Source organism: Mauremys reevesii, linkage group 3, assembly GCF_016161935.1.
Source record: "Mauremys reevesii isolate NIE-2019 linkage group 3, ASM1616193v1, whole genome shotgun sequence".
In the NCBI taxonomy this organism is placed as follows: domain Eukaryota; kingdom Metazoa; phylum Chordata; order Testudines; family Geoemydidae; genus Mauremys; species Mauremys reevesii.
Genome location: NC_052625.1, coordinates 59,344,008 through 59,363,124, shown reverse-complemented (window position 1 = coordinate 59,363,124; position 19,117 = coordinate 59,344,008). Strand labels below are relative to the sequence as shown.

General features: G+C 48.9%; 1 long non-coding RNA gene across 6 annotated transcripts in view; it reads right to left on the bottom strand.

Annotated features, from left to right (window-relative positions):
• The window catches only part of LOC120400139, a 33,364-nt gene extending 22,021 nt beyond the window's left edge, over nucleotides 1-11,343 (bottom strand). The window contains exons 1-7 of one of the 6 annotated variants that reach the window (XR_005595557.1): nucleotides 11,200-11,343; nucleotides 9,100-9,264; nucleotides 8,039-8,133; nucleotides 7,714-7,866; nucleotides 6,037-6,716; nucleotides 5,400-5,883; nucleotides 3,295-3,353 (exon numbers count right to left, since the gene is read on the bottom strand). This is a non-coding gene — a long non-coding RNA (uncharacterized LOC120400139). Of the gene's footprint in view, nucleotides 1-3,294; nucleotides 3,354-4,091; nucleotides 5,884-6,036; nucleotides 6,717-7,713; nucleotides 7,867-8,038; nucleotides 8,134-9,099; nucleotides 9,265-11,052; nucleotides 11,086-11,199 lie in introns of those variants that run through there. The other 5 variants (XR_005595556.1, XR_005595559.1, XR_005595558.1 and 2 more) reach the window with 5 other exon arrangements.
• Nucleotides 11,344-19,117: the final 7,774 nt, after the last annotated feature.

Here is a 19,117-nt window from a genome sequence, read left to right as displayed (position 1 = left end):
CAGAGCAGCTCTCTGCTGAGGGCCTGGTGCACAGCAGGGTATGGAACAGCCAAGCTGCTAGGGATGGGAGCTGGGCTTCTGGGCAGAATCCAAAGCACAGCCCGTGGAAAGAAAGGACTGCCCACGGAGGGACAATGTAATGTCCCATGGAGGGAAGAGGCTCTCCCAACCTTTTCTTAACCTTATGGGCTGTTCTCATGCTCTGCCAACCCCACCTCTCAGTAGCTCCAGTGGTCCGAGGGAGCAGGGACCAGAGGCCATCCTGCTGCTGGGGCAGAGGAGGAGGTTGATGTTCTACCTGCATATGGGTGTTGTCCTTTCTCATGCCCATGGTGAATACACCATGCAAGGGAAGCTCTCAGGGCATGCGATTCCAGCTCCAGAGCCAGGGGCAGCTTCAGCTTGCTGGAAGGAGACTGTGTATTAGACCTTGCAGTTGTGGGATGAGGCAGGCTCTAACATAGACATGGAAGTTTGGGGAAATGCAGGAGAGGCCGGTGTTGGGCAAGGAGGGTAGGGATTTGGGAAGCAAGATCTGAGGCGCAAACACTGTGTAATTGCCAGTTTGGATTATCCCCACTTCAGAGTCGGGGAAAGTGAGGCACCATGTTGAAGCGGGACCTGGCTGATTGGGCCAAGTGTCTGAATTGTCGCTAGAGCAAAAATATAAAAGCCATTAAGTGTCAGAAGAACATTTATCAGGGAATTGGAGAGTTCAAGGCTGGCCAGAAAATGTGTAGTCTATGGCATAAACCAGTACGTGCTCTGCCACCTCACTGGTTTTGAAGACAAGGGTACGTCTCTTGGAGAGAGGAGTGAGAGGATCTTTCTCTGAGACACACAACTGTCAATAGTTGGGAACAGAAACCACATCTGTAATTTTGCTTACTGGCCCTGCCACAAACTCCACCCTCCAACCATTGTGAACCAGGACCAGGAACTCCATTCCACTGTCATAGTTACATGGACCCACGCACCTGCAGACATTGCAGCTGGCAAATGCACTAGTGCTGGCGCTGTGACATGAGCTGGATGAACCACCCTGCTGGCCCCCATATCCAGCATTCTCTCCCTGAGAAATCGGTCCTGCTCCCTGCTCTTCCTCCAGGAACCCCTGGAGCAGTCTCTCTTCATGGACCATGTCCCTTTCCTCCTTGGCTCTTTTGAAAGCAAGGTGCTCCTTGTTCCTCCTTGCCCCTATCTCCAAAAGCTCCTGCATGGTGGTCCTCCTTCTGGCCCACTGCTGGCCACTTGAAGCACCCGCAGTCCCAGGCAGCAGGATTGACCCAGCAGGTGTGGAAGTGTCTTCCAATGGAATGAAATAGAGGGTATGTTCATTGTATTGCCAAGGGAGAGGGAGAAAAAATCCCCCACTTTGCTTTCTGTCTGTCCACAAGCCATGATTTCCAACATTGTGGAATGCTTCGATGTCACTCATAAATTCTCATGTACACTCCTCACTTCTGCCCTTGGAGGATTCACACACGTACACTCTATGCAAGTTGAGAGTAACACTGTTTTTACTTTAAATCAATACCAAAGAAATTAAGAGGCTGGATCTGGCTGATGCAGAGTAGGCTGAAGTCGTGTTTGGGGGACATTTACCAATACTGACTCTGACTTTGTTTCATGCTCCCTGAAAAACTTCCAAACATCACCTTCCAGGAACAGAAAGAAATCAGGACCAAAAGTAACATATGTCTGGTGAGAATGCAGTGTTCTGCAGGCAGCAGAGTGGATTCTCACCAACCGTCCTCCCGACTCCAGCATCACAAAAGCCTGGACGATACAGGGCAAAAGAATGCCTATTGCACGAAGCATCATCTAAAGCCACCTTCCAAGGAGTTAAAGAGAAGCCAGGATAAAAAAGGATTCAAAATTCACACTGTCACTGCTGGAAGTACCCAAAATATGCATCTGCAGCATTAGATTGGCATACCCAAGATAACAAAAAGCTCTCCTTGGAAAAATACGCCCTCAGGCATGCTAGGTCTGTTAGCCATTAACAGTATGGAAAGCTGTATCTTCAAGGTTTTTTCCCCTCTGTTTGGACTTGTGATGGGAATACAAACCCCACATTGGGGAACAAGGGGTTAAGAAGCTGCTCTGGCCTCAGCCAGCCCAGCTCCATCACACCTGTAGGGGGTGCACAGACTGGACAAGGATTTGTGGCCAGACCAGGCAAGAGGAAGGACCTCTACCTTGCAGGCCCTGAAGGAAGGCAAGATCTCTCCCTCAGCAACTTCCTGAAGGACCCTCTCCCTGAGAGAAGGGAGGACCTGCTCCTGTTGCACCAGGTTGTGGTGTTCTGTCCCATCTAGTGGCACTGAGACCACTTAGAGAGAGAGTTAAATGACTCTGCTCTACAGCCTTAACTAACAGCCAGTTGGCTTTAGCTCACGCTGGCTCATGCACTAAGCTCTAGAGGTCCCCAGTTCAATCCCACCCATTGATAACAAGGGTCTGTCAGCGTTACAGAGACAGCTGCCACCCCAAGAGGGAGAGAGCTGCCATGCCACGCCCAGCCGTGAAGAGGTGCCAAGCAGTAAGTTTAATACCCATCAGAGCCTCCTGTGGTGAACTTTGGACAATAGCAGGTGGTAGGAAGTGTCACACCCTTGTGTTGCCCTCAGAATGGCCTGGGTCAGAGCCCAGTGGGAGGCCCTGCGCTCCCACACCATCTGCCGTGCTCTTCCTCCCCATCTCCGCATGTCGATGGGCTGAAACCCTGACCACTAGGCAACATCCCCACAAGCGAAGGCCATCACGAGGCATCCGTCTTTGAAAGTTTGCAGAGGATGCGGGGGCAGAAAGGGGAGAGAGGATGGAGGTGGCTCTTGGGGAGGGAGAGGGTGGGTATTTTATGGGAATCTCTTGTTTACCGCCATCAACCCAATGATCAGACCATTGATGCCTAAAACATTCCCTGACATGTCGTAATTGATGGGATCTAGATTTTAAAACAGTTACCACATTTACAGATGGAGAAATGTCAGCGAGTTGAGTGGAAGGCCATTGCAAGCTCAGCTAATTATGCAATGTGGCTTATGCCTCATCTAACAAGCTCATTAAACAATAGCTCCCAATTTTCATTCACATTGTTTTGTTTAATGTTTTTCTCCAAAACACTTTCACTAATCATTTTGGTCAGCTTTGGAAAGTTAGCCCTTTCAGTGCAACAAATATAAATATTGCTGGTTGGGACTGCCCTCTATTGGTCATAAGAACAGCCATACTGGATCAGACCAATGGTCCATCCAGCCCAGAATCCTATCCTCCCACAGTGGCCAATGCCAGGTGCCCCAGAGGGAATCAACAGAACAGGTAATCATCAAGCGATCCATTCCCAGCTTCTGGAAAACAGAGGTTAGGGACACTTCAAGAGCATGGTTTTGTATCCCTGCCTATCCTTGCTAATAGCCAATGATGGACCTATCCTCCATTGACTTATCTAGTTCTTCATTGAATCCTGTTATAGTCTTGGCCTTCACAACATCCTCTGACAAAGCGTTTCCCCAGGCTGACTGTGTGTTGTGTGAAGAAATACTTCCCTTTGTTTGTTTTAAACCTGCTGCCTATTAATTTCATTTGGTGACCCCTAGTTCTTGTGTTATGAGAAGGAGTAAATAACACTTCCTTATTTACTTTCTCCATACCCGTCGTCATTTTATAGACTTCTATCATATCCCCCCTTAGTCATCTCTTTTCCAAGCTGAAAACTGCCCCCAGTCTTATTAATCTCACCTCATACAGAAGCTGTTCCATGCCCCTAATCATTTTGGTTGCCCTTTTCTGTGCCTTTTCCAATTCCAATATATCTTTTTGAGATGGGGAGAGCAGCTCCAGTATTCAAGATGTGGGCATACCATAGATTTATAGAGAGGCAATATTACATTTCTGTCTTATTATCTATCCCTCTCCTAATGATTTCCCAACATTTTGTTGGCTTTTTTGACTGTTGATGCACATTGAGTGGATGTTTTCAGAGAACTATCCACAATGATTCCAAGATCTCTTTCTTAAGTTGTACGAGCTAATTTAGACCCCATCATTTTAGATGTAGAGTTGGGATCATGTTTTTCAATGTGCATTTCTTTGCATTTATCAGAATTGAATTTCATCTGCCATTTTGCTGCCCAGTCACCCAGTGTGGTGAGCTCCCTTTGTCACACTTTGCAGTCTCTTTTGGACTTAACTCACTTGAGTTGGTTTGTATCATCTGCAGATGTTGCCACCTCACTGTTTACTCCTTTTTCCAGAACAGTACTGGTCCTAGTACAGATGCCTGAGGGACACCACTATTTACCTCTCTCCATTCTGAAAATTGACCTTTTAGTCGGACACTTTCTTTCGTGCCTTTTAACCAGTTACCTATCCCAGAGAGGACCTTCCATTTTATCCCATTTTGCTTCAGAGCCTTTGGTGAGGGACCTTGTCAAAGGCTCTCTGAAAATCTAAGTACACTATATCCACTGGATCACCTTTATCCAAATGCTTGTTGATTCGTGAGGCATAATTTCCCTTTACAAAAACCATGTTCACTCTTCCCCAACAAATTGTGTTTATCTATGTGTCTAATAATTCTGCTCTTTACTATAATTTCACCCAATTTGCCTGGTACTGAAGTTAGCCTTAGTGGCCTGTAATTGCTGAGAGCGTCTCTGGAGCCTTTTTTAAACATTGGTGTCATATTAGCTAACCTCCAGTCATCTGGTACAGAAGCTGATTTAAAGGATAGGTCACATACCACAGTTAGTTAGTAGTCCTGCAATCTCACATTTGAGTTTCTTTAGAACTCTTGGGTGAATACCATCTAGTTCTGGTGACTTGTTCCTGTTTAATTTATCAATTTGTTCCAAAACCTCCTTACTGGTCCTTACTGAATACAGTCAAATCAATCCTCCTGACTATGCCGATCATAAATGAATCTACTCATCGTTACGTGCCCCCCTGGCAGCCAGGCATGGCAGCACAGCCCTCTTGCTGGGCTAGCATCCCCCATCCATGGTCGCTCCAGCACTATGGCAGTTTCTCTGCCTGGTAACTTAGCCCTCCGCCAGGTGACCACCTTTTTAGTTCACCCTTCTGGGGCCCAGCTTGTCTCACACTAAAAGTCCAAAGAGGTCTTTCGACAGAAAGAAGTCCTTCTGCCATTGCTGGGGCTCTTGCTCAGCCTGTACCCCTTGCTGGGCTTGGTAACCCTCTATGGGTGTGTGTATGCCCCCTTCTTTGGGGCCAGTAGGGGAACCCAGTCCCACCCTCACATCGGTAGCAGCCCAGGGCCCTGTTCCCAACAACTTGGTCTGCTCCTTTCTCTTTGCTGCAGTTTTCCCTGGGCACTTCCTATCTCTCTTCTCAAGTTCCCCTCTAGGCTTTCCTTGCTGCTCTGAACTTCCTACCTCGTTCTCATTCCAGTTGATACCCCAGCTGGGCTGTATCACCACTGAAGTCTGGCTCTTCAGGGGGAGGTACATGGTGCCTCTCAGTTAGGGCTCATTCTGTAATCATCTTGGCTAGACCCCAGGCTGTGCAGCCCAGGGGAAAGCACCCTGTTACAGGCCTGCTCTGCTCACTCCGACTGTTCCTGAGCTGGGGTCTTTGCTCCCCATTTCAGACCTGGTTTCCAGAGGGGCTGAATACACACAGGCTCCACTGCCTGGAACTGGAGTTTGCTTGTTCTGGTGACTCTGACATTCAGGCCCTTCATCATTCAGAGGCTGACAGGTGTGGTGAGGGGGCTGGAGAAACCCCACTGCTCAGCGGAAGGAGGTCAAAGAGATGGGATTTTGGGAGCTGAAGGGTTCATTTGCCCTGCTGCAGGAAGTGGAGCTGGAAACGCTCTCAGGAGTGCAGGTTCGAGGACATCTCTGGGGAGCCTCCTTCCTAGGAACAAAACCAGGGTGGTATGAAGATGGAGACGTCTCTGTCCCAGAGCTGGGCGCCAGGGACAGGGGAAGCTCCCAGCCAAGCTATGCACTGGGGATCCCATTTCTTCCCCAAGAGACCCACACACCCCACAAAGTAAATGGCTCTTACCTCCATGAGGGAGCGGGGTCTTCCATCTAAGCCTCTTTGAGACCCAGCATTGCTTGCTTTGATGGGACAAGGTGATCTGTCCCCACTGCTCCTGGAGGTGGCTCAGCTGCAGGATGCACCCGTCTGGGAGGCTGTGACAGATCCCAGGTCCTGGAAGACAGCTGGGAAGGAGGCTCCTATTCATTTTACACTCAGAGACCCCATAGAAGGGCCAAGGGGAGAATAAAGGGCAGGAGGTGAAGCTAGTCCTGAGCCTCTGTCCCACCCCTACCTCCTCAAAAATGGAGCTTTCCAAGCTTCAGTGGGGCTAGGGGTGTGGCCTGACACAAGAGCCCTTCTGCACCATATGGGGCAGGGAGAGCTCTGCCTGGGATCAGGGGGAATGGGATGGGAGTAGACCAAGGAAAGGAGGGAGGGGAGTGGGTGTGAGATGAAGGAATTTGGGGGGCAGAGGGAAGGACCCTGCTCCATAGAGAGGGGAGAAAGTTTCTGTGAGTGCTGGGTGCTCCATTTCCTCTTCCACTAGCTCCCCATTTACAGGGAGCCAGAGCAGTACCTGCAGCAGGAAGCGGGAGCTGCTGGTGGCCTCAGAGGCACAGCCCCTGCAGTGCCTCGGGCATCCGGCGCAAGTGCCGGATGATGTGGAGCTGGTGCATCACATTGGCTGTGATGTCCTCCTGCTGCAAGGGAACGAGAACCTGTCAGAGACTCAGACGCCCCCGAGGAATCAGGGGGGATTAAGGGCACCTGGAACCAGCAGCATTTCCACCCAGCACCTGCCCACCTCTGAGGGATGGATTCACCCTCCTGACCCCCAGAATGGAGTCTTGTTGTCCTTTCTACTGACCTCCAGTGCCAACCCCCTTCCTTGTAGGGTGAGCTCCTGTCACCTCCCCCTCTGTGCCCCTGACAGCTGTTCCACCTGCAATCCACAGCTCAAGTTCTCAGAACCCTCTCCTGTATCCCCACCCCCACTCCCACCCAGGTTGGGCAGGGAGGGGGCTCTAGCAGGGGGGACAGGAGAGATTCTGGCAGCAGTGAGGTGGGATGTGGGGAGGTTGAGATCTTTCCCCAAGTCATCCCAGCCACTAATGCTGAAGCCACAGGATGGCAGCCCTGGTGAATGGAGCAGATCAGCAGCCCCTGCTGACTGAATCCTCCCATTCTCTCTAGAGTGGGTCCAACCCTACCAGCAGCAGGACAAGCTTCCCCCACCCATGTGCCTCAGCCCCGCCTGGTCTGGTGCCACCACCAGTCAGTCCTTGGCCTCCCAGGCTGCCAGTGATGGGAGCAACTCTGGGTGGTTTCTTGGGTGACACGGACACTAGGCCACTGGAACTGGCTGCGGCCCTGTGGGACAGAAGAGGCCTGCAGAGGGCACTTAGGGGACTCTTCTGCCCTTCCCAAGAGTGATAGCACTGTGTCCTAAGAACATAAGTCCGTGATGAGGCAATGCCTGTCATTAATTAGCCTTGCTAAAGAACTAGGTTGGAGCTGCTCCAGGGACAAACTGGCTCCCTCCTGCTCATGGAGGTGAATTCATCTCTCTTCCCAGTAGTACCTGCTCTCACTCTTATTCCTCACCAGGCTCCTTGCTGCCAGGCCAGCGAATGGCCATAGGATGGGAATGAGGCCTGGACCCCGCCCCAATCTCCTGAGTCTAATACAGCTGCTTACTTTGTCCCCCATCAGCTGCTGGGCTTCCCCCAGGACGGAGTAGGCAAGGAGCAGCCCAGCCTGGCTGACACGCAGCAGGGGGTCGTGAATGGCCAGCACTGTTGTCCGGAGGAAGAATCTTCTCTACTCCTCTGAGAAGAACTTTCTAAAGACCTAAAACCAACAAGATGTGAGGCATTAGCAGATTGCCCAGAGCCAGGCTCCAAATCCTGGGGCTGGGGCTAGAACGGCATCTCTGTCTAGTGGCCCCAGGAGGCAGCCACTGCAGGGGACCCAGCCACCCCCACTCCCTGAGCTGTCTCATGCCCTGACAGAGTGTCCTTACCTCCCCCACCCTGGTTGTGTTCCTGTAACCCAGGAGCCAGCTGTCCTGGTGCCAGTCCCAACACCACAGGTCTTCGGCCTCATGGATGGTCAGCCCTGGGAAAGAGAGAGACACATACATTTGTCATTCTGGTTGCAGTGCTTGTGTCTTTCCAATCCCCATTGGTGGCTGCACAATGAGCAGAGTCCTTGCTGCACGCCTGACCCAACAGAATTGCAGAGGGTGGTGTCGAACAGAGAAAGAGATAGAGACTCATCCTCTAGCCGGGGTCAGTCAGAGAAATTGGCTGGCATCGCAGTCTCACTTTTCTATCAGGTACCATTTCCCACCTGGGTTCCTCCAGGCCAGAGAAGAAACAGAACCCAGGAGTCCGGACTTCTCCTGGGAAACCATTCCACACATCAAAGTCCCTAGGCATAGCAAGCCCAGGGCCCCCTCATTTCCCATTGATTTCCATGCTCGGCAGCTCCCAGGGTCTGGCCCAGCTCAGAGACTCTCAGCCTGGGGAAGTCTCCCACAAGCAGGGGCGGCTCTAGAAAGTAGGCTGCCCCAAGCAGCGCGGAGCGCTGCGCCGCCCTTCCCCGGTCCCGCGGCGGGTCCCCTCTTCCCGCGGCTCCGGTTGAGCTCCTGCCGGCATGCCTGCGGCAGGTCCACCGGAGCCCGGGATGAGCGGACCTGCCGCAGTCATGCCTGCGGGAGCTCAACCGGAGCCGCGGGAAGAGGGGACCCGCCGCAGTCATGCCTGCGGCAGGTCCGCTCGTCCCGGGCTCCGGTGGACCCAAATGCCGCCCCCCCGGGAAACGGCCGCCCCACGCGCCTGCTTGACGCGCTGGGGTCTAGAGCCGCCCCTGCCCACAAGGAAAGGGCTGGGAGCCCCATTGCTGGGACCTTTCCAAACACACTGGAGATGGCTCTGAAGAAGCCTCTGCCCAGTCTGAGAGCAAGGGGTTCCTGGGGGTGGTTTGCAAATGCAATTTCCTTTGGGAGAGATTCTCTCCCGCTCTTTCTGCTTCTCCCCAGACAGACAGGGGATGCCACAGAGAAACCCTAATACCACTCACTTGCTCTAGGTGATGGAGCGATGGATGGCGGATGTTCAGGGTTGCCAGATGTCCCTTGCCCTCCTCCTCACTCTCCAAGCCCAAGGCAGGGTGGAGAGGGTGGTGACCTGAGGAGTTACTCTGCCCAGCCAGCAGGCAGGGTGATGACACTGGACGATCGACTGGCTGTGAAAACAAGAGTTTGTCTTATTGCCAAGAGACAGAGAAATCCATGCTCACTAGTCCTAAGAACCAAATTATCCTGTAGGTGCTGACAAACTGATTGTTTAAAAATGTGTTCCAGTATCTTTCCAGGTATGGAAGTAAGGCTGGTTAGTCTGTAAGTCCCAGGGTTCTCTTTGTTCCCCTTTTAAAGATAGGTACTGTTGTGTTAACGGATGGGAAGATGTTCTTTTTCGGGGATCTCAGACGAGAACTGGAGCACAGCACCTGGTTTGTTAAGGCCACAAAAATGGAGGCAGGAACCTCTTCTCTCCTCCTGGCAAAGAACCCCAGGTACCTAAAAGAGTGGGACTCACATCCCTGAATGGGCTTTTAAAAAGACAATGGTTAAAATCTGTCCCCGACAATTTCTTGTATCTTCAGGCTAGACATTTTAGCAAAGTTTAGAATTCCTTGGTGCACAACACCGTGAAACTCCCCTTTCTCCTTCACAAAGGGCTTTATGCCCCTTATCTCACCCAGGCTCGTGACTGCCCAGAGTTCGAGAATTGTCCCTGTTTCCATTGGACAGATGGGGAGCCTGAGATACAGAGAAGGGAAATGACCTACCCAAGGGCCTACACAGCAAGGCGGTGGCAGAGCCAGAAAGACAGAAAGAGAAGCCGCCAGTCCTGACTCCTGTCCTAACAGACAACAACACCCCCCTCCCCCACAGAGGCCGAGATAGAGCCCAAGAATTGAGATGGTGGGGAAACTCCATTGAAACCATTTCTGTCAGAAAATCCCATTCAGACTAAACCAGTTTCTTTCTTGAAATCGTAACAAGTGGGATGAAAATTCTTTGCAAAAATATTTTGTTGCAAACAAAAGCATCTCCTGTTTGTCACTGTGTGTTAAATTGTCTCACCGCACACAACGAGGAGACACTTAGATCTCGAAAATTAGATAAGATGCTTCAGTTTGAGCTAAGTAGTTGCTCTTAACAATTTCAAACTAATAAAATACAAATAAAATAGAATATTTCAGCTATTCTATGATGTCATAATCTGATCTAAGTAAATGTGATAGCACACCTCATATTATGCACTGGTCCTAGTTACACTCTCCAATGGATCCCCATCCTCCACCCACCGTGAGGTAGGTAAGAGCAGATTGTTATCCCTACTTGAAAGCAGGAGAAGCTAAGGCTGAGAAAGGAGAATTGACTTGTCTTAGGTCACACAGCCAGTCAGTGGCAGAGTTGGGAATAGGAGCCAAGAGCCCTGACTTTCAAACTAACCATCGGATCTTGAATTTCATACATTGAATGACCTGAATAAAGTGCTCTCAGATGAGCTCCAGACCAACAACAGTTCATAGTAATTATTCAGCAAGTATTTTAGGAGAACTGGAATGTTAGAGAGAATCATGAACTGCTCAGAGACAATTAATGCAGAGAAGCAGCAAAATTCATCAAACGTGAATGGTTATGATTTATTTACTTGGTCTTAAAAGAGAACAACAAGGACCCAAGTTTCCTCCCTCTCAATAACCCACCCCCTGCTCAGCCAATCAGGGTAGAGACGGAGGGACAGAAGGCTAAGGGTTCTCCCAAAGGATGGCCCAGGTCACTGGTGGTGATCACTGTCCGAGCACTATTTCAGCCCCACATTTTCAGCACCCCCCGCCACACACACACACACACACCTACCTCCTGGTGGTCGGAGGGGAACAGGGGAAAGGACCAAAGAAGTAAGAAATGAAGAGAAAGGAGGGAGGGATGGAGGAAAAGGTAAAACAAAAAGTACAAACCCTAATGTCCCCAGTGATTCTAAGGGACAGAATCCCAGGTGGGGAATAAAATTTTGCCACCTTAAGCGAGTGTTTTCCATGCCTAGAATTCAGCTGGCACCAGATGGATCGGACTGAACAGGTTCCAAACCTCTTGCAGACTCTTACCGTCTAAACAGGGACGTCTGTTTTCTAGTAAAATCAGTTAAAAGAAAGGAGAAAACTCAAAAGAGGTTCCTCCTCGCGCTCACGTATGTGAACCCTAATACTCAGTCCTCAGAGAGAGACCTCGAGAAGGAGACTTGCCGAAGTAAAGCCACATGGGTCTCTGAGGTTTCCCTGGCCCTGCACCCCTGTCCTGCCTGGCTGATGTCAGCATCATTCTGTGAGGTCACCACCTCCCCACCACCTCTGACCAATAGGTGGAGGTCTTGCAAAAGGCCTTTGTGATGTCACTGCCACACCCACCCCTTCCCTGCAGTGCTAATGTCTTGCCGCTGCCAGTTTTTAACCCCACCTGACCTCCTGTGTGGATGTCAGAAATTTTGAAAATTCAGCTTTCAGGATAAAACCTGTTGAAACCTCAGCTGTGGTGCGGCCATTCACCATTGCATAAGCAAAAAAGGAGAGATAGCTGGATGGTGTAGTAGTTAGTGTACTGGACTGGGCATCAGGAGACAGAGATGTTAGTCCTAGCTCTGTCACAACTGTGCTGAATAGTCTTGGACAAGTCACCTATCCCTGTGTCTCTCTATATAAAAGGGGGCTACTACTACTTACCCACTCCCATTCCTCACATAGGTACTGTGAGGGCTAGTTACCATCTCTGAAGTGCTTTGAAGGTGTAAAGCTCCTTACTTCTGTTGTTATTTTAAAGGAGAGAGAAAACTCCAGGAGAACCAAGTGCAGAATGGGCAGTGCCCATTTCCCCCATGCGCCACAAGCCTGGTCTGGAGGGGCCCCCTGAGGGTGTGTCAGGGGCCATTAGTCGCTGTGGCCCATTCAGCTGTTGGCTTTTGGGCTGAGATATCCAAGTGTGCCAGTCATGGTGGATTTTTTGTGCAGCGAATACCTGTTCCATAGGAACAGGATGAAGATCTGCATGCGTATGTCACACAGGCCACAGAAGAACCTAGTGCAGCCGCCCACAATGACATGTTAGGCTGGGATTGAATTTGTGAGCTGGCATTAAGAGGCCTAATAGGCTATTTCCTTTGTCCCACCACTCCCACTGCTGATCTGGCTTGTGTTTCACGGTGTGATCCTATGCACACACTTACAGTTGTGGGCTGTGCATGGGGGAGTTTGTGAGTTATTTTTTCTCCTTACTCGGTGAGCCGAATCTCAGGAGCTGGCTGACTGGCAGCGTTTCTACTCCCGGTTCTTCCCATTTTGTCTCCCCCTCCCCCATGCAATTCGATTGAAAAGAATTAATTGTCATATTACATTATTCTTGACTCATTGCTTCCAGATGGTTCTATTTTTCTTTCCTGTCTACAACCAAAACTGCAGCCATCATTCAAATGGGACTGGCAATGACAGAGATACAAGTTAAACATAGCAAAGACTTAATAGTTTGCATATAGTAGTCCATCCCCCAGCTTAGCTAGTGAAGGGTTGTCATTCACTTCTGTATATTCTCCTCTGCAGTGCTTTCTCTGGGTATGTCCTAAATATCCCAAGCTTTTGCTTTAAGGATCCCACTTTCCTTTGGAAACCGCTCCACACTCGAATAGAAATTTTCCCTGCTATTCAGCCCATTGTACAGACATTTTCATTTGACTTTACAGAAGGTGGGCAAGTATCATTATCCTCAAAGTACAGCTGAGAAAACGAAGGCGCAGAAATTAAAGGAGAAGCCTGGGGAATAGAACTCATATCTCTCATCATCCAGTGCCCGGATTTAGCCATTAGAGTCATAGAGAATTCTGTGTCCTCTTAAGTTCAGCCTATTATTCCTAGTTAGGCCTCTGCTGTGTTTGGGATTTATAGGGACAGAGTGTGCTACAGACCTAGCCCTTCTGTGCTGCTGCAGAACTGTGTCACAAGGGGTCAGGAGAGAATTCCCCTGTCACGGGCACAGGATAGGTCCATCATAAGAAATCCTACGCTGTCCCCCTCACAAGCACTGATTCAGGGAGTGTGCTTGAGCAAACAGGGTGGAGTCATAGCACAGAGCACTACACCAGATTCTGGCCTGCTTTGGGCAGCAGAACAACCCCTTGGCAGCCAAGGCGGGAATGCTATATATTCGAGCAGCTCTTGGCTGCTTTTATTTATTCTGGGGGCCACACAGAACAGCCCATAATCCTATGGGCATAAAGGCAGCTTAAAGTCACACAGGGCCCTGCCTTCTCAGCCCCTCCGAGACACACAACACAGAATAGCAGCCATAATATTTAAGAGTCCAGAAGAGAGAGCGTGAGTTTATTAAGAATGAGAGATTCAATTCAACGGTATTGAATCGAAACTGCATGAGCAAGCTGGTCCCACTCCACTCACCAAATCCTTCTAAGCAGGGTAGCAGGTTATATGAACATTGCAGTAGGAGAACAAACTCATTGGCATATCACACCCTGAGGGCATGATACCATCATTACTGAAGCAGTAGCCTTTTCAAAATCAGCCTTTTCATGGCTCTCACATACATCACAGTCTCCTAGGAAACACCTCTGCACACATTTAGCTGTCTCCTACCTCACGCATAATGCTTGTTCAATAGTATTCACAGAACCAAACATCTGATAAATGTTGGCCTTTTTTTTTTTTTTGGTTGGTTGGTTCATGAATCAGTCTCATTAACTAGAGATTGATATTCATCAGCAGGACCAGGGTGGACTCCCACTTCCAAGCTGTGGCTCATAGCAGAGATTATGCACGTCTCCAAAATATGATCATCTCTCTTTTTGCATGGTTTGAGCAGCAATGAAATAGGAATTCACCAACCTTTCATGATTGGCAAATGTTTTCACAAGTACCCAGCAAGCACTGAAATTTTTGTGAATAGCGAGTAGAATGACTCCACAAATAGCCGGGAATCTTATCCAAGCTGCTTAATCACAAATAGAGTCATAAAAGCTCTGTTGTTATTCAAACAGTCCTACCCACACCATAGCTACAGACCTAGCCACCACAGTCAAGTGGTGGACTCTGTTGCTGCAGATGACGGGTGAGACAAAAAGAGCTTCTCAGATACTGGTTTGACTTGCCACTTAGAAGCACTAGCCCAACACTTCTCTGCTTCGCACACTTAGCCCCATGTAAGTGGATGTAAAATGCTGTCAGATCAGCCTAGTATTGCACTGATGTAAATAATGCAACAAGGAGCAAGGGTGTGAGGTGTCAGGCCCTTCTGACTTGTGACCCAGGCAAGCTGGATCTAGAAGCCACTGCGGGAGAATAAATATCAGGTCCCGCCACGTCATTTTTGCAGTCCCTTTTGTGTTTGTAACCCCACGTTGGCAATGGGGAAGCAGCTAAGGAAGAGGCTAAAATCTAATCATTTTCCAGAGCAGTTCTTTCATTTCCAGTCCTCCTGCATGGGAGTGTGGGGGAAGTTTCTGACATTATTCACTGCAGAGTGGAATACATGTGGACACTGCAAACCTTGAGAAACGAGAGTTTGGTCAGTGTTCCTGGGAAAATTTTCATTTACAAAAGTGAGCAGCTGATTGTAAAAAGGTGAATACGCCAATATAAAAATATACAAACAAATAAAAAACGCACCCCCACGTGTCTGTCCCACCAAAGATGAAACCAGCAGGATGTTCAGAGTTCTTGTGATGCGCTGCCAGCAACTCACCAAAGGCCCAGTACAACAGCAGTGTTTATTACGTAACAAAAGCACTCAGCTAACTGAGCTGCAGCAGGTTAATCAACATGGAAACAGCTGCAACCACTAGAGACAAGGTGGACTACTGCAAAAGTGTGGTGCTGGGCTTACAGTATCCTGGGATCCCACTCCTAGTCCATGACTGGGGTTCCTAGGTGCTAGGATGATGATGATTGATTGATAGCTCGAAGACAGAGGAGATAAAGATCAGGGCGTTTATTATCCTAAACCACAAATGGTGAAAGGGGACCCCGCCATACAAAGCATGTGGAACAAGGGCAATAGATTAACACCAGCATTTGATAGCTATGTATTAGAGGTGGGACTGGAGTAGGGAGGATCAATCCCCCACCTACACCTGGAACCTGGAGTATTTGGACCTGGATCGGAGCTTCTTAGCTCTAGCCCATCTCTATAAAATGGACCAGAATCCTGGAACCAAGTCACCTTGAACCACATCAGAACGTTGCAGCTCTGGCCTAGCTGTACTATATATACACACACAAACAGGGGCGATTATGTTTAAAACCTTGGTCTATTGTGCAGCTCTAGGTTCCCAAGGATTGTGCACCATGACCAAGCTTTGCTCTGCTATCCTGGCCCTTCTCCACTTCTCAGCATTTCCCAAAGCCAGGAGGGTGGTTCTTTCTGAAGAGCCCCCTTTGCTGAGACCATGAACCTATTCCAAATCCCACTGCAGGCTGGAAGGTTGGAAAGACTCCCTTAGGCTTCCGTGGGATTGGCTCAGGCCCTATACTTCCCAACCCCTCTTGCAAGGCTTCTGCCTTAAGTAGAAGCAGGTTGAGAGCCACCAGAGGGATCTAGCCCGGCTGCCCGCTGCTCAGCACCAGTGCACTAGCTAACACTTTTATCAATGGCCTGGAGGAAAACATAAAATCATCACTGATAAAGTTTGCAGGTGGCACAAAAATTAGGGGTGTGCTAAATAATGAAGAGGATAGGTCATTAGTGCAGACTAATGGGGCTCGCTTGGTAATCTGGCTGCAAACAAACAACGTGTTTTAATACATCTAAATATAAATGTATACACCTAGGAACAAAGAATGCAGGCCAGGCTTACAGGATGGGGACTCTGCCTGGGCAGCAGTGGCTCTGAAAAAGATTTGGGGGTTGTGGTGTAATGCTGTGGCCTGAAGGACTAGTGCAATCCTTGGATGCCTAAACAGGGGCATCTCAAGCAGGAGTAGAGAGATTATTTTTCCTCTGTGTTTAGCACTGATGCAATTGCTGCTGGAATGCTGTGTCCAGCAACCTTATAAATTCTCCGGTTTCTACAGCATGTACATTTTTTATACTGTGCCAGGGTGAGTGATAAAACAGGCTCCGTGGAATGCCATCAAGATGCACCGATGCTCTTCAGACACTGCTATAGCAGCAGCCTCCGTGTCTTTCTAAAGGGGGGCAGCAGATAAAGTACTGACACTCCATCTAGTTCCGCAATATGAGCTGTTTGCCCCTTTGGGGATTCTCTCTCCATTGCTCTCATACAAGCTACACCTCCAAATGGAAGACCAGTTTCTCCCCCATTCCCGCCATTGAAATAAGGACATGGAGACACAATGGGTATGTCTACACTGCAATCAAAACCCACAGGGCTGGCCCATGACTCAGGCTCACAGGGCTCAGGCTAAGGGGCTATTTAATTGCAGTGTAGATGTTTGGGATCAGGTTGTAGCCCGGGATTTAGGACCCTGCGAGGTGGGAAAGTCCCAGAGCTCAGGCTGCAGCCCAAGCTGGAACATCTACACCACAATTAAACAGCCCCTTAGCCTGAGCCCACCCACAGCCCCATGCACTGGCCAGCCATGGGCATCTAATTGCAGTGCTGACATACCTAACGGGGCTCCAGGGCTTCCAAACAGAGGCAGAGGTGGGGAGAAAACAATAAGAACATAGAATCCACGTGGGTTTTGTTTAGTTAAACCAGGGCCTTTGCTGAGAATAGATTTAACCCTTTACAAGGCAAACAAAAAAAGTACGACGGTGCAATGCACATATGTCAGACAACAGCCACCTTTTCAGTTTTTTCCCTTAAGAAAGCTCATGAGATGGGACTCTGCAAATAACAGGCTAAATGCCTACAGGAGGCTGCCTCTGTTTCCACTGGGCTGTGGATCTCATTCTCTCTGTATTAAAGAAAAACAAACAGTGGGAAAGATCATTGCACCTGAGGTCATCTGGCTTTGGGATGAATTTACAAATGATTATTTACACCTACTCCATGGTGAAGGAAGAGGGGTGGGGATGGGGCAGGGGAACTTCACTGTGGAAAATAAGGCAGTTTAAACGGTGACTTGGGGAACTGGCCTTGCATTACTCTTGCTCAATCTGCAGCCAGAAACATCCCCTACAATTAAAGCTCTGAACCTGGCCATGTTGCAGGAGGAGGCAAGCTGTTCCAAATGGGTAAGTGGCCACATTGCAGTAAGCCACCACACAGCTGGCACTTGGGCCCTGACTCAGCAAAGCACTTATTATTTATATTCCGGTGGTAACTGAAGGCCCAGGTTGTGATTAGGGCTCCATTGTGCTAGGGGCTGTACAAACACATACTAAGAGAAAGTCCCTGGCCAGAAGAGCGTCCAATCTAAATACACATGACACACAATGGATGAGAGGAGACATAGAGGCACAGTGAAGTTAATATGACCCAGCAGGGCAGCAGCAGAACCAGGAACAGATCTGAGCTGTCCTGGGTTCCAACCCAGTCCTCCATCTACTGGACCACACTCTGTCACTCAGAAAAAGCCACTCATGCTTATGCTTAAGTCCTGCCTATCCAACTGAGCACTTAAGCAGCTGCTTTAACTACAGCATATCAGTCTGAACAAGGTACAGATAAAGTAGTACAATCCCCGCCTGTGGACGCAGTTATACTAGAACAGGGGACGGTAACCTTTCAGAAGTGGTGTGCCGAGTCTTCATTTATTCACTCTAATATAAGGTTTTGCGTGCCAGTAATACATTTTAATGTTTTTAGAAGGTCTCTTTCTATACATCTATAATATATAACTAAACTATTGTTGTATGTAAAGTAAATAAGGTTTATAAAATGTTCAAGAAGTTTAATTTAAAATTAAATTAAAATGTAGAGCCCCTCGGACCAGTGGCCAGGACCCAGGCAGTGTGAGTGCCACTGAAAATCAGCTTGCATGCCACCTTCGGCACACATGCCATAGGTTGCCTACCCCTGTACTAGAACGTAGCTGCGTGAACCAGTATAGCTTATTCCTGTAAATTAATGAAAGCTACACTAATATAAGCACCTTTATGCCAATATAACGGCACCCAGTTTCAGCTTGGTAGACATACATATGCTAGCTCTGATTGAGTGGGTGTGCTAAATATAGAAACGTAGCTGCAGCAGGGCAGGCAGTGGGATGGGTTGGCTGCCCTGAGTACAATCCTGTTCAAGACCCCAGATACTTACTTGAGCAGCTAGCTCCCCCTACTGCCCGTATGCCATGGCTACACTTCTATTATTAGTGCTAGCTTGCTCAGAGCTAGTGCACTTATGTCCATCTAAGCTGGAAATTACACCTCTTGCTTGAGTGTAGACATACCCTTAGACACATTCTCAAGGCAGCATGGAGGAAGCTTGCATTGCCACTGCTCATGCAGTATCTAAACTGTAAGAAAAGGAGTTAATTTTCCAGGACTGTCAGTCTCCTATCTTCCAATAGAACTGAAATCATTTAGTTTTAAGTGGGAACAATAAGAATAGGAAAGGCTGAAGAAAGAGAACTCAATTTAGCCATTTAAAACAGCTCATGTCCCCTTGAGTGTGGTACAGCAACAGCCTAGGCGAAATTGCTAAGAACACCACCTGCCTTCTGGCATCTGACTGTAAAATTCCAATATATATTTAAAGAAGAGAAACACCAGCCCGAGCAGGATTAACTGGCAATCCATCAGCAGAACCAATAACTTGTTTAATTTTTTTTCCTATGGGGAAAAGGAGGAGGTGCAGAAGCCAGCAATAGAAATAAGGTGAATCTACTCCGATGAAAAACAAAAATAAATGTAGTTGCAAAATGAAGTGAGAAGGATGTCATTTGGCATGCCGTGAAAACAGAAAGGGACTTAATGGATTGTATGGAACATAGTCCCCACCTGCCCCCCTGCTGCCATCCTGAGCTGCAGCCTGCATCTGCACCCGCCAGGTATTCTAGCCTGGAAGGTCATGTAAGGATTATTTCCACCTTCCCTTTGATTTCTATTTCCTCCCTCGAC